Genomic DNA, 13,232 nt, shown 5'->3' on the forward strand with positions numbered 1-13,232 from the left:
AGGCTCTGCAGGGAGACTCCCTCCGAGTGATGCTCCTGCTTCCCCATCTCTCACCTCCCTAGGACCAAGCAAAGCCTTCATCTCTAGGCTCCGCTTCCTAGGCTGAGCCCAAGATGTGTACAAAGTTTATCCAAGGTGAATTAAATAGTCAATGAGGAAGCGAGTTCAGCCGATAAATACCAGCGCTTTATAAAACCTTAATGAAATCATCATCAGAAAATGCTCACTAGTATCACATCAAAGCTCACGAAGCGTGTGCTAGCTGACAGAAATACACAGCTCCAAAAGTGATAGATACACTCTTGCCCAAAAAGGAAACCAGGTCCCATCCATCATGTGGGTTCAAGGACATTTTATAAAACAACTTGAACAGAAGAAGGTGGGGTTTGGGCCATACTAGGGATGGAACATGGGACCTTACATATTCTGGGCAAGCAAGGAAGAATGTGTGTAACATTTAGGATACAATCAATAAAATCCACAATGTAAGAAACTGAAAGGCAAATAACCCAGTCTCAACAAGTAGCAAGCCATCGTAAAATCACTGGAGAAGCCCATAAGTTAGAAGACTTAAATGATATCAATGAAATATAATATATAACCAGGCATGGGGGTGCACACCACACCTGTGATCCCAACACTTGGGAGGCTGAGGCAGGAGGATTACTGCAAGTCTGAAGCCAATCTGGACTACAAAGTGAGTTATAGGCCATCTTGAACTGAATAGTGAAAACTTGCCTCAAAAAAGACAAAGAGAAAGAAAGAAAGACAACATATAAATCTTGTTTGCAGCCTTATTCAGCCAAACCAAGTACTGAAAACAACTGAGAGATTTGGAGAAAAAAATAATAATTTCTGGCACAGGGTCTCACTGTGTAGTCTAGGCTGGTCTCGAACTTACTATGTACTCCAGACTGGCCTCAAAAAGGCAATCCTCCTGCCTTAGCCTTTAAAGTGCTGGGATTACCAGCATGGGCCACCACCATGCTCTGGGGAAATTTTAGTTCACTAAACTAATGAAAACTTAGGAAAAAATTCTACAGATTTATTCTCACATGCCATTGATCTAATTTTGTACATGGAGTTGATACTATTACTTACCTATGGTGGGTGGCATAGTACATGTATACATGTAAATATACAGGCATGCACACACACAATGCAATGCCTCTTTAATTTCTTTCTGCATCTCAAACGAAAAGGACATTTCCAACAAGACTTGAGCTGTGTTTCAGGTGTGTCGAGGTGGGAAGAAAGAACTCTGGCTGGCACAGGTCGTAACTAACATTACTTGATTTCTCACACACCCTCTGTTCTTTCTGGTACCTGCTGTATGTATTCCTTTGTGTTTTTCTGTCATGAGCATAGCAGCATTTTTAGCAGTCAACAAACATTTCCACTCTGAAGACTAAACATTTCACAATCTGCTCTGAAAAGCACAGCGAGATGCCTACGTGGGTCGCCAGGGCCAGCACTATGAAAACTGGGACAGGAGCTTGGTTCTGACTCAGTGCTCAGCACAGCCTCGCCCCTGCTGCCCGCACTGGGAGGGTTCCCCCGGAGACCGGGACAAAGCCCTGTTGTGCACTGCGGCCCACAGCGCGCTCTTGTGTCCCGAGAGCCACACTGTGCTCCGCCTACAGGCCAGGCGAATGGACACCGTGCAGGGGAGAAAGTCAGCTTCGGCGGCGGAGGGGGGTCGCTTGCTTTGACTCCCTACTGGTCGTGGGGGCCCCATGGAGCCCCAGAAAGAGCCCCTTTTCTCCCTGACTTTGCTGCCTGTGGGACCTTGAGTTTCTCAGTTTCCTCACTATTTGAGCAAAGTAATTCAGACACACACACACACACACACGTATTTGAAAGAGGTATATTCAAGAATGTTTTTTCCTGTGTATCTCCTGTGTGTCTGAAATAGCTTTTTTTTTTTTTTTTTTTTTTTTTCTTTTTTTAAAATCGGTACTAGGAATCGAACTCAGGACTGCCTGCTTGCAAGGCAGGCGCTTATGCCCCTGAGCTAAACCCCCAGTCCCTGAAATACCTTTTTAAAAATATTAAAAGTACTAGATCTAGGCCTGATGGTACATGCAAGTAATTCTGGCCCCTTGGGAGGCTGTGACAGAAGGATCTCCTTTTGTCTGTGGTTTTATTCTTCAATTTCATAAAACAAAAAGCTCAGTTCACACAAAATTCAAATTAAATGTATTTTGGTACCTTTTGGGGTAATTTTCTTGTTTTTTCCTAGGACTGTGAATTGAACTTTGGGAACACCAAGGTACATCCCCAGCCTGTCTTTATTTAGCTATGTATTTACATTGTTCTCTGGGTTGAAATTGAATACACGGCTCAGTTATGCTAGGCAAGAGCTCTACCACACAGCCCTAGATTATTTGCTTGTTTGGAGACAGGATCGTGCTGTTTGAATTCACCATACTGACCTCAAATCTGCAGCTATCATCCTGCCTCATCCTCCAAATGCTGGGATTATAGGCATGTGCCACCATGCCTGGCTCACTCTAGTCTTCTTTATTTTATTTTTTGGTACCAGGAATCAAACTCAGGACCTTGTGCTTGCCAGGCAGGCACTTATGTCACTGAGCTAAATCCCCAGCCCTAGTCTTTTTATTTTTAGATAGAGTCTCACCGACTTGCCCAGGCTGACTTTGAACTTTCAATCCTCCTGCCTCAGCTTCCTGTGCAGCTGGCATTATTACAGGTATGTGCCCCTGTGTCCAGCCTTACTAATTCTTGAGACCTTGGGAATAGATGAATTCTGGTTCTTCACATATATTTCTTACTGTAGAACCACAAATCTCTAGCAGATATTATCATGACAGCCAGTGAGATTGGTGACTTTCAGGCTGGAAAGAATATGGGTCTTCACTGTTTAGTCTCTCCACAAATTTGGGGGCAGAGTTCAGGTGAATTTTGGATATCTTTCTTGGCTTTGTCTGATTGGGATTGCAACATTAGTATGTAGTTCAATGCGCAAAGTTCTATAAGACATGTTGCTAATTTTGTTTTGTAGAACAATACACATAGTATGAGCTTATTTATGAAATAAATATATGCTATATAACTATTCACTATTATATGTGTAACTATATATATAAAATTCAGTTCAAATTAACAGAAGCACCTCTAGCAGGGTGTAGCACACACACCCTTCCTTAATCCTAGAAATCTGGGAGGCTAAACTGGAGTCTTATAAATTTGATCCCAGCCTGGGCAATTGACAGAGATCCTGTTAGGGTAGGGTAGAGTAGGGTAGGGTAGGGTAGGGTAGGATAGGGTAGGGTAGGGTAAAGGTAGGACAGGATAAGATAGGGCAGGATAGAAGGAGAGGAAGAAGGCTTAGGAACATGGGGACAGTGGTTAACTAGAAAGGACAGTGAGAGAAACTGTGTTTAAGGGGGTTAATATCTGCACTTTTACGATAATTAAAAGCCAAAATAGGGCTGGGGACGTACCTTAGTGGTAGGGTACTTGCTCAGCATGCAGGATCCCCTAGGTAAGCTCCCAAGCATGGGAGAAAAAGAAAACTGACTGAAAACAGTCAACACTGAGACAGGAAGTCTCCATGGAGACCACTGGGGCCCAGCATTCAGAGAAGATGAAATGGGCCGAGCTGCCCCTCAGACACAGGCCAGCCCAGGCCACAGGGGTTCTGTGCTGGCTGGGAGCCCTTCCCTGGCCCCTCACAGCCATTCCTGCCTGGCCCGAGGCGGGGTGCTCCAGGCCTCTCCTTGATGAACCTTAACCACCGCAGCCCCCCTTTTCTCTGAGCAGTGAGTAACCAGCACGGGCAAGCAGGCCCCTGTCACCAGCAGCAGTGCTGAGAGGAAAGGCAAGAGGGCCAGCCAGACAGGGACCCTTCTTTCTTTATGGCAGCCATCACTGGGTGACAGGTGACTTTGACCCCTTTAATGCATGCCCTACCTGCTCTGCTTTGCTAGGGTGTTGTAAGTCATTTGATTTATTTGACTTTTTAAAATTTTATTAGTGTATGTTTCTAGTATAGGCAGTTTACAGTCATGGCAGGGTACATGTACATAGTATGCCTCGTTTCCTTTTTAAATCTCCTTCCTTTCCCTATTCTTCCTCTCTCCCTCCTCTAATTCCCCCATCTTGATTTTCATTCTTTATTTATTTATTATTCATTTTTGGTACTAGGGATCAAACTCATGACCTTGCACTTGCCAGGCAGGTGCTTATGCTGCTGAGCTAAATCCCCAGCCCTTCACATTCATTGTTGATGATGCTATTAATCTTAGCTCATGTTACAGCATGCAGTGTTTACATTCACTGGGGTTATTAGGTTCCTGTACTTGGCAGATCTTTATTCTCTGCAAGTCACTCAGTTTAAACCCCATTTGATGATTTAGAGCCAGGGTTACTTCTAGGTTCACCATTTCTACGGTCAAGGCTTTGACAGCTCTTCTAAAATATTAATTCACATAGGATGTTTATACATTCAGTTGTTGGTTATTTGGACTTTGGCAAATAATTCATTAAATACTTTATATTGATCATTTGTAAATATTCCGAAGATCACTCTGACTTTAGTTAAGCCTCTGGTGACTACTAATGTTAAATTCAGATAAAAATTTATGGTTTTGGGGGGGGGGGATTTAGCTCAGCAGCATAAGCACCTGCCTGGCAAGTTCAAGGCCATGAGTTCGATCCCTGGAACCAAGAAAAAAAAATTATGGTTTCAGAGCTGGGATGTCCCATGAATTTAAAGATGGATATAGATATCAATATGCACAGATATAGTCATTGAATTCATTTGTAGAAAACAAGGATGTTGATACTGATAGTATCTAACATAAAGACCAACCTACTCATTTTCAGCTGAAAAAGCCATGTGAACAAGTTGGGCACCATGGTGTATGTTTGTAATTCCAGCAACTCAGGGAGGCTGAGAAAGGAGGACCTCAATTTCAGGCCCAGCCTGAGGAATTGAGACCTATGTCAAAATAAAAAGAGAGCACAGGATGAAGTTCGTGCTAGGCTGTGAATTTAATCCCCAGCATGGAAAGATTAAAAAAAAAAAGCCATGGGCAATAATATAATAATTTTATAATAATTACAACTGGTATTGTCCTTTATAGTCCAGTGATAAAAATTAGAGGCTGAGATACAATTGAACTACACCTGCTTTTGTTATGCACTGAGTAATAGCAGGGCTATTAGAGCCAGGAGAGTGCTTTAATGAGTACTGACTTGGCTGGGTATGCCTGTGACAGGAGACTGAGGTTAAACAAGCATGTTAATTGATTACAAAATTCTCCTGTTTAAAGCAATAGGGAAAAAACAAACAAACAAACAGGGCAAGTGAGGTTGTAGGGAAACGAGCAAATTGTTCTCACCTGTATTAAATGCTGCGGTCATCGGTAGGCAGCGTCTCCAGGGATGGAAGCATAGCCCGCAGCAGAGTGTGAACTGTGCATGCCTGAGACCCTGGGTTTGATCCTTAGCACCCAGCCCCCAAATCATAAATACTTCAAGACTTTTTTAAAAACTGCCTGAGATGTTAAACCTCATAATAAACCAAGGGGTTTATGTCTTAAGACATAAGTGCAGAGAAAACTACACACACAGAACTTTTCATCAGTCCATTATTCATGAAAGCAAGGCATTGCAGACAATGAAATATCCAATAATTGTGGGTGAGTTAATGTGCATTCACACACTGGCACATTCCAAAAAAATTAAAAGTAAAATGTAGTACCCAGTGAATAAATAGAACATTGCAGCATATATAAGTATTAATTAGGAAGAGTATGTAGCAACACTCAGCCAGCAAAAATTATTAAATCAACTTTATTATACCCTGCTAGGCACAAAGGTGAATGAGGGGGGGGCAAAGTTTGCCTGTGTAGAACTTTTGGCTAACACAATGTGACATCAGGCAGAAATAAGGTCATACAAAATCACAGCCATGACTGCCACGGTGCAGAAATGAATGGGTAAACCAAGGACAGGAATGAAGTAAGTCTGGGGGCAAGCAGCACCTGTGCTTATTTGGGGTAGTGATGGCATGGATGAAAATTTCCCCTTTCAGAATTTTACAGCTTGCAATTGATGATTTTTTAGAAAAATTTACATGATATGAGACTTACAGAAATGTCAAGAAATAATATTGTTAGATTTTAGAAACCAGAATAGTGATTGTTATGTATGGAATGGCTGAAGCCTGGATTCACATACACAAAGTATTATGGAAAGTAATCGGGTCAGAGGTAATTAATTTTCTTTTAATAAGAATGTGGTATGCTGTTGGCTCAAGGTCCTTTACAAGTGCATAGTTTGGGCTGGGGATTTAGCTCAGTGACTTAAGTGCCTGCCTTGCAAGCAGGTGGCCGTGAGTTCAATCCCGGTACCAATTAAAAAAAAAAAAAAAAACAAGTGCATAGTTGCATTATTTTGCAAGTAGTGGTTATCAAACTAAGGATCTTGCACACGCTAGGCAAGCACTCTACTACTGAGCCACATCCCCAGCCCAATGTGTAATTTTTGGTTCTGTTTTGTGTTGAGACAAAATCTCATCATGTAGTTTAGGCTGGTCTTGAATTCACTATTAGCCTGTACTGGCTTTGAACTCATGGAGATCCTTTCTGCCTCGGCCTACTCAGTGCTAGGAATACAGGTAAGTATCATCAAATGCAGCCCAAAAAGCAATTAAAAATTTTTAGGGACTTTGAGGTGGACGGGAAAATATATGGATTACAATAGCTACCACCTTCAGAAGGAAATCCCCCATAGTTGCTATATTGCATATTGCTATCCTCTAAATAGATGTTCGGACTACAGGCTCTAGGCCTGCAAAGTCAACCAAACAACACAGGCATCATCAAGTTGTTTTTTTTTACTTCAGTTGCTATCATCTCAGCCTGGGTTTCTCTGAACCATCCGGTTGTTTCTGGGGGTGTGAGTTGTTTGGCACTTCTTGTCTCTCAACCTGTACACTGGCTGGTCCACAGGAAGTGTTGGTCCAGCCCACAACCCCTGCTGGCTCACAGAAAGTGATTGGTTTCTTCTTGGTTCTCTTCCCAGGACACAGGGCTGCTGCTGGCTCCCAAAGTGCAATTTTAAAGAAACTTGCTGTTCTGCCCATCTAAGAATCTCAGATAAAAGCATATGGTGTACAAGCTGGGCCTTGTAGTCCCACAGACCTGGGCATAAGTCCAAATGTCGTCATTTTCTAGTCATGTGCCTTTTTTTTTTTTTTTTTTTTTTTTGGTGGAGGAGGTTGCCATGCAGTTCAATCTGGCCTTGAACTCACTACATAGCCCAGGTTGGCCACAAATTCATGGTGATCCTCCTGCCTCAGTCTCCTGAGTGCTGGGATTGCAGGCCTGTGGTACCATGCTCAGCTGTCTTTCCTCTTTTAGGCCAACCTGACCAACATAGCAAGACCTTGTCTCCCACCCCTCAAAAAAGAATCTCAACCACGCTGACCAAGCAAGATAGCTTATTTTGCTCACATTATAAGACAGCTGGAAGGTACAATGACTCAGTAAAATGAGGGAGGCGGCTTTAATAGGCTTCCTGAGATCTCTGCCTGTGTTCTTGGCCTTCATGGCTCCAACACAGCTTCTCCCCTTCCAGGAATGCAGAGCATTGTGTAGGCAAAATTCTGAGTTTACCTGCAACCTCATCTGCTTAACTTCTGTTAGTCAAATTTGGGTCCCTAGGCTCTTTCTAATTCCAAAGCATTGTAGTAAAGTACACTGGTATTCACTTTTTCCCTCTGCATGATAGACAAGTATTTTACCACCGAGCTCTGCTCCTAACCCATGTATTATTCTGCTATTCTTAAACATGGGTTTATTGTCTTCCAAACAAAGTTATAATTAAGTTAGAAAAAAAGAAGGCATACAAATGGTGATGTACACCTCTAATCCCAGCACTCTGGAAGGCTAACGCAGGAAGATTCCAACTTTGAACCCAGATAAAGCAAATTTGTGACTTGATATTCTTGACAGCTAAAATGGGTAGAAATATTATAGGCACTCAGCTAGGGCCAGGCCCTCAAGGGAGTCTGTGTCAAACATGAGAACACATTAGAGCTGCGGCTGGAGATGCATCTCTCAAAGGCCAGATAAACAGATATGAACAGATCAAGACTTCTAGGAAGATGTCACAGTAGAGAACAGGCTCTCTGAAATTTGGGGTCCAGATGCTGGAATACAGCAATATGAGGAAAAGAAGGAGGGAAGAGGGCCTCCAGGACCCCACATAGTCTGAGGTGAATATTGAAGCCCAGAGGGAGAGCAAAGAGAGAGATTGGAATAAAGAAGGAGGTAGCAATCTGCACTTTCTCTCTGAGCCTGGTCTCACTGTGTGGGAAGGGTGGCTTGAATTTGCGGGTAATGGTGATTACTGGAAGCCCCAGATTCATCCATGGAGAAATGCACCAGTGGAATGGAGCAGGGGGTGCATTGGGTTCAGATGCACCCCTGGAAAGGGCACTTGGTTGGTACCCAACTTGGAGTGGGGCCAACTGACCTCTGAACTCAGAACAGCAACAGGCTGGCTCCATCTATTGGCTAATGGTGTCAGGGTAAAGTTAAACTCAATTCAAATCAGCAAGAGGTCAACAAGCCGACAAACTGTTAGGGAGCCGAGTTCAAGCCTGAAGGAGGCACATGGAGTGTTGCAGGCTGAGTAACTCAGGTTCAGCCTCACAGCCAGAAACCAGCTTGAACTTCAGCAGAATTAGTGGTGCAGATTTGCAGGAATTCTCCACTGCTCTACCACGACATCCACAGGTTGCTCGACAGCATTAATTAACAATGGATCTAACTCTGTCCACTTTGTCCACCAGTGACAGTAGGGACGTGCTGATGTGGACACACTTTTTCTCATTTCTTATTTTTCTTTTGTTTTCTTTTTTCTTGACTGTTTGTCCTTGTTTTTATATGAGAATGAGCATTGTTTCCAGATTTTTGTGGTTGATGGTTCTGTTCTTGTCTTGTTTCTAATTCTTCTTTCTCCCTGTCCCTTCTGTCTGCTTCACCAGTTTCCCAAAACTTGTAGAATTTTCCTCTGTCCTCTCAGTTTATTTCTACTCTTCCTTGTCTTATATTTCTTTTTCTACCGCTAACACTTTTAAATTTTCTACCCTGAAAGTAAAAATATCATAGTGAAGACATAATTACTGTACACAATCTATGAGTGACTTTAGATTTTGTTATACAATCACAAAGTAGTTCAGACAGCTAAAGGTGGCAAATTAATAGTTACCAGTGTCATTTTCTAGGAAGTGTTTGATGCCATTGTTGTTGCTGATTGTAATACTTCAGCCAATGGGACATTGCTGTTCTAATCATTTGTTCTTCCTGGTATGATGGGACTGAGATTGCTTAAGGGTTGAAAAAAATACACACCAGTGCAAAGAACCAGAGGCTAGGCCAAAGAGGCAGCAATTTCTTATCCCCAATAAATTGAAGAGCTGTAGGTCTTGCAAGAGTCTCAAAACCCAAAAGCCAACTATACCTGGAACACATCTCTGAGAACTACATACTTCCTAAGGTTTCTAAATGCCAGCAATAAAGATACCTGCCCTGGTCAGGGATTTAGCTCAACAGTGTAATCACCTGCCAGGCAAGTGCAAGGTCTTGAGTTCAAACCCCAGTACCAAAAACAACAACAACAACAAAAGATACCTGCCATGAGCAATTTGAAGCATCAAACAAGAAATTAAAATTTTATTTATTTATTTATTTATTTTGGTACTGGGGATCAAACTCATGACCTCACGCTCACCAGGCAGGCACTTATGTCACTGAGCTAAATCCCCAGCCCCAAGAAATTAAAATTTTAAAATTAGAAAATGAGAAGACACTTAGGCAAAACGAAACCCCAAACCTCTATCTTTTTTTTTTTTTTTTTAATTTTTATTTAAGGAGAAAAGAAAAGAAAGGAAAAAAAAAACAGTGAAGGGGTACAAGTTATACAGATTTACAGAATAAAAAAATGCGCAGTAGGAAATCACTAGTTAATGGATTACATATTGCCATCTTAGAAATAATTGTTTAAGTCACAAAATTAAAGCTTGTAGAGTGGACATTCCAACAATGATACTGCAAACAGTTCTGTTCAATGATCCAATAAAACTCTGTGATATCATTTTCTATCTTATACATTTAAATATACATGCAGTTATATAGTTTAGAGCACTTTCTTTTCCTCTCTTTTGTACAGTGACTATTACACATTTTGGGTTTCATTGCTCCCACGGTTCTTGTTGCTTTTTTGGAAGAGAGTAAAACCAAATGTGACATAACAGAACAGAATCGGTCAAGTCAAAAGGGTGGACATAATAGATAATATAAGAACATAATACAAGGTGATCAACAATGGTTACCATAATGCCTCCCGCTATTTCTAATAGAATTGCCTATATCATTAGTTGTAATACAATTGAACAAAACTGTAAAGAATAAAACCGACAAAACCAAAACATTGGAGATATTCCAAACCTCTATCTTTACAAAAGCAAACACAGAAAGCAAGAAGGTAGAACAATCTGAGAGCCACCCACCTGGACTCTCTGAAGTGGTAACAGCAGAAGGGACAATGGAGATGAACGAGGCCTTAGAAAAAATAAAATCAGAACTAATCTCTTAGATACAGAGATGGTGACCACAAGAAAGACATGGTTAGAGACTGTAGAGCAGATACAGACTTTAAAAAATAGAGGAACTTAGGAAAACGATGGAAACCATGAATGCTCAACAAAGGAAAAAAATGAAATCCATGAAATAGATTCAACAGGTATCCAGGAGATTAAAAATTCAATTGAAAGTTCATGCACAGAGTGAGCCAATATCAGGAAAGAATATCAGATATAAAAGATAGGATTGTTAATATCATGAAATAAAGATTTCTTTTTTTTTTTTGTCTTTTTCCTTTTTATCGGTACCAGGGATCGAACTCACGACTGCCTGCTTGCAAGGCAGGCGCTTATGCTGCTGAGCTAAATCCCCAGCCCCCAAAGATTTCTTAAAACTAGCTATGAATGATGTAAAATCCATCCAACAGGTGCTTCATGATGCCAAGAAGAATAACATAATATTGACTGGAGTTAATAAAAAACAGGATCAGTGCAAATGACATATGAAATCTCTTCACACAAATAATGTCAGAAAACTCTCCAAACACTAAAAAAGAATTACATTTACAGATAAGGATGCATTTAGAACTCCAATTAACCATGATCAGAAAAGAACCTATAAGTATATAAGAGATCAGAAAAGAACCTCAAAGTATTTAAGAGTCAAGTTTCAGAAATTCAACACAAGAATAGACTATTAAAAGCTCTTAGAGAAAAGAAACAAATCCCCTGTAAAGCAAAGCCTAACAGAATTACAGCAGACTTTTTTAAACCCTCAAGTCAAGGAGAGGTTGGAGTGAAATATTTCAAGCCCTAAAAGAAAATAATCTCCAAACCAGATCAATGTACCCACAAAACTATATTTCAAAATGAATATGGAAATAAGATTTCCATGACAAAAAACACTTGAAGGAATTCATGACCACCATACCTGCACTCCAAAATGTTCTGAATGATGTGAAATCAATCTGAAAGTGCATTTGAGAGAGATAACGAGGTCTATAAACCCAAGAACCCTCAACAGAATGAATCCACCAGGGAAGACAAGCAATTAAACAGAGGAGGGAGAAAGGGAACCAACATCAAGAAAGTAACATAACATTGATAAGTCAAATCCTATCAGTTATGACCATCAGTGTTAATGGTCTCAATTCACACCACTCAAACAAAACAAAACACAACATCCCAGACTGCCAGGTGTGGTGGTGCATACCCATAATCCCAGCACTCAGGAGGCTGAGCCAGGTGGATTTTTGGAAGTTTAAGACCAGCCTGAGTTACAAAGTGAGCTTAGGACTGGTCTGAACTGCACAGAGATTCTGTCTCAAAGACAAACCAAAAACAAAACAAAACAAAACAAAAAAACAAAAAACAGACTCGCAGAATGGATCAAGAAGCAAGATCCAACAATATGCTGCATATAAGAACCACATTTAATTAAAAAAAATTCATAGAGTGAAAGTCAAAGGATGAAAAACAATACTCCATATCACATGAACCTGGAAAAAAGCAGGGGTAACTATGCTATTTGCACACAAACTGGATTTCAAGCCAATATTGATTAAGAGAGATAAAGAAGGTCACTACATCCTTGTAAACGGAAATCAAAGAGGAAGAGATAACACTCAAATGTACATGCACCAAATACCATCACAACCAACTATAAATCTATTTAAAATAAATATTAACAAAAATCAGATAAGCACTAACACATTGCAGTGGGAGAACTGAACACTATCAAATAGATCAACTAGACAAAAATTTTTTTTAATTAAAAAAATCAAAACTTAACCAAGCTTTTGAACAAATATACAGAGTAGATGTCCACAGTTTTCTATCCCACAACATCAGAATACATAGTCTTCTGAGATGTGCATGTGACATTCTGCTAAATAGACTAATTCACAGAACATGCTTAAATAAATACAAAGGAATTGAAATTATCCCATGCATATTATCAGCCGTAGTGTAATGAAACTGGAAAGCAATAACAACACACACACACACATACATATACATACATATGAACTTCACAAACACATGGAAATTAAGATGCTGCTGAACAACCAATGGGTCACAGGCAAAATTAAAAAGAAATTAGACAGTTTCTGCAATTAAATGATAATACCAGTACAACATACTGCAACTTTTGGGATGCGATGAAAGCAGTCTTACAAGGGAAACTCTCAGAAGAACAGAGCAAACTCAAATAAAAACCTAATGTTAAACCTCAAGCTTCAAGAGGAACAAGTCAAGTGCAAAGCTTGTACAAGGGAGGAAATTATAAAAATCAGAGCAGAAATTAAGGCAATGGAGATTAAGAAAACAATATAAGTAATCAGTGAACTTAAGAGTTGTTTCTTTTTAAGATTATATAAAATTGACAAACTCTTAGCCAACCTTATCAAAAACACACACAAAAAGACTAAAATACACGCAATTAACATTGATTGAAACATTGATCAAAATATGAGAACAGATCCTACAGAAATCCAGATCATCAGTGCTTACTTTGAGAACCTGTATTCTAAGAAGATGGAAAACACAGAAGAAATGGACAGATTCCTAGATGCATCTGAATTACCAAATCTGAACAAGAAGATATAAAAAT

The sequence above is a fragment of the Cavia porcellus genome, unplaced genomic scaffold (assembly GCF_034190915.1).
Source record: "Cavia porcellus strain 051 isolate PalLab524CR breed Dunkin Hartley unplaced genomic scaffold, mCavPor4.1 scaffold_1, whole genome shotgun sequence".
Taxonomy (NCBI): Eukaryota; Metazoa; Chordata; class Mammalia; order Rodentia; family Caviidae; genus Cavia; species Cavia porcellus.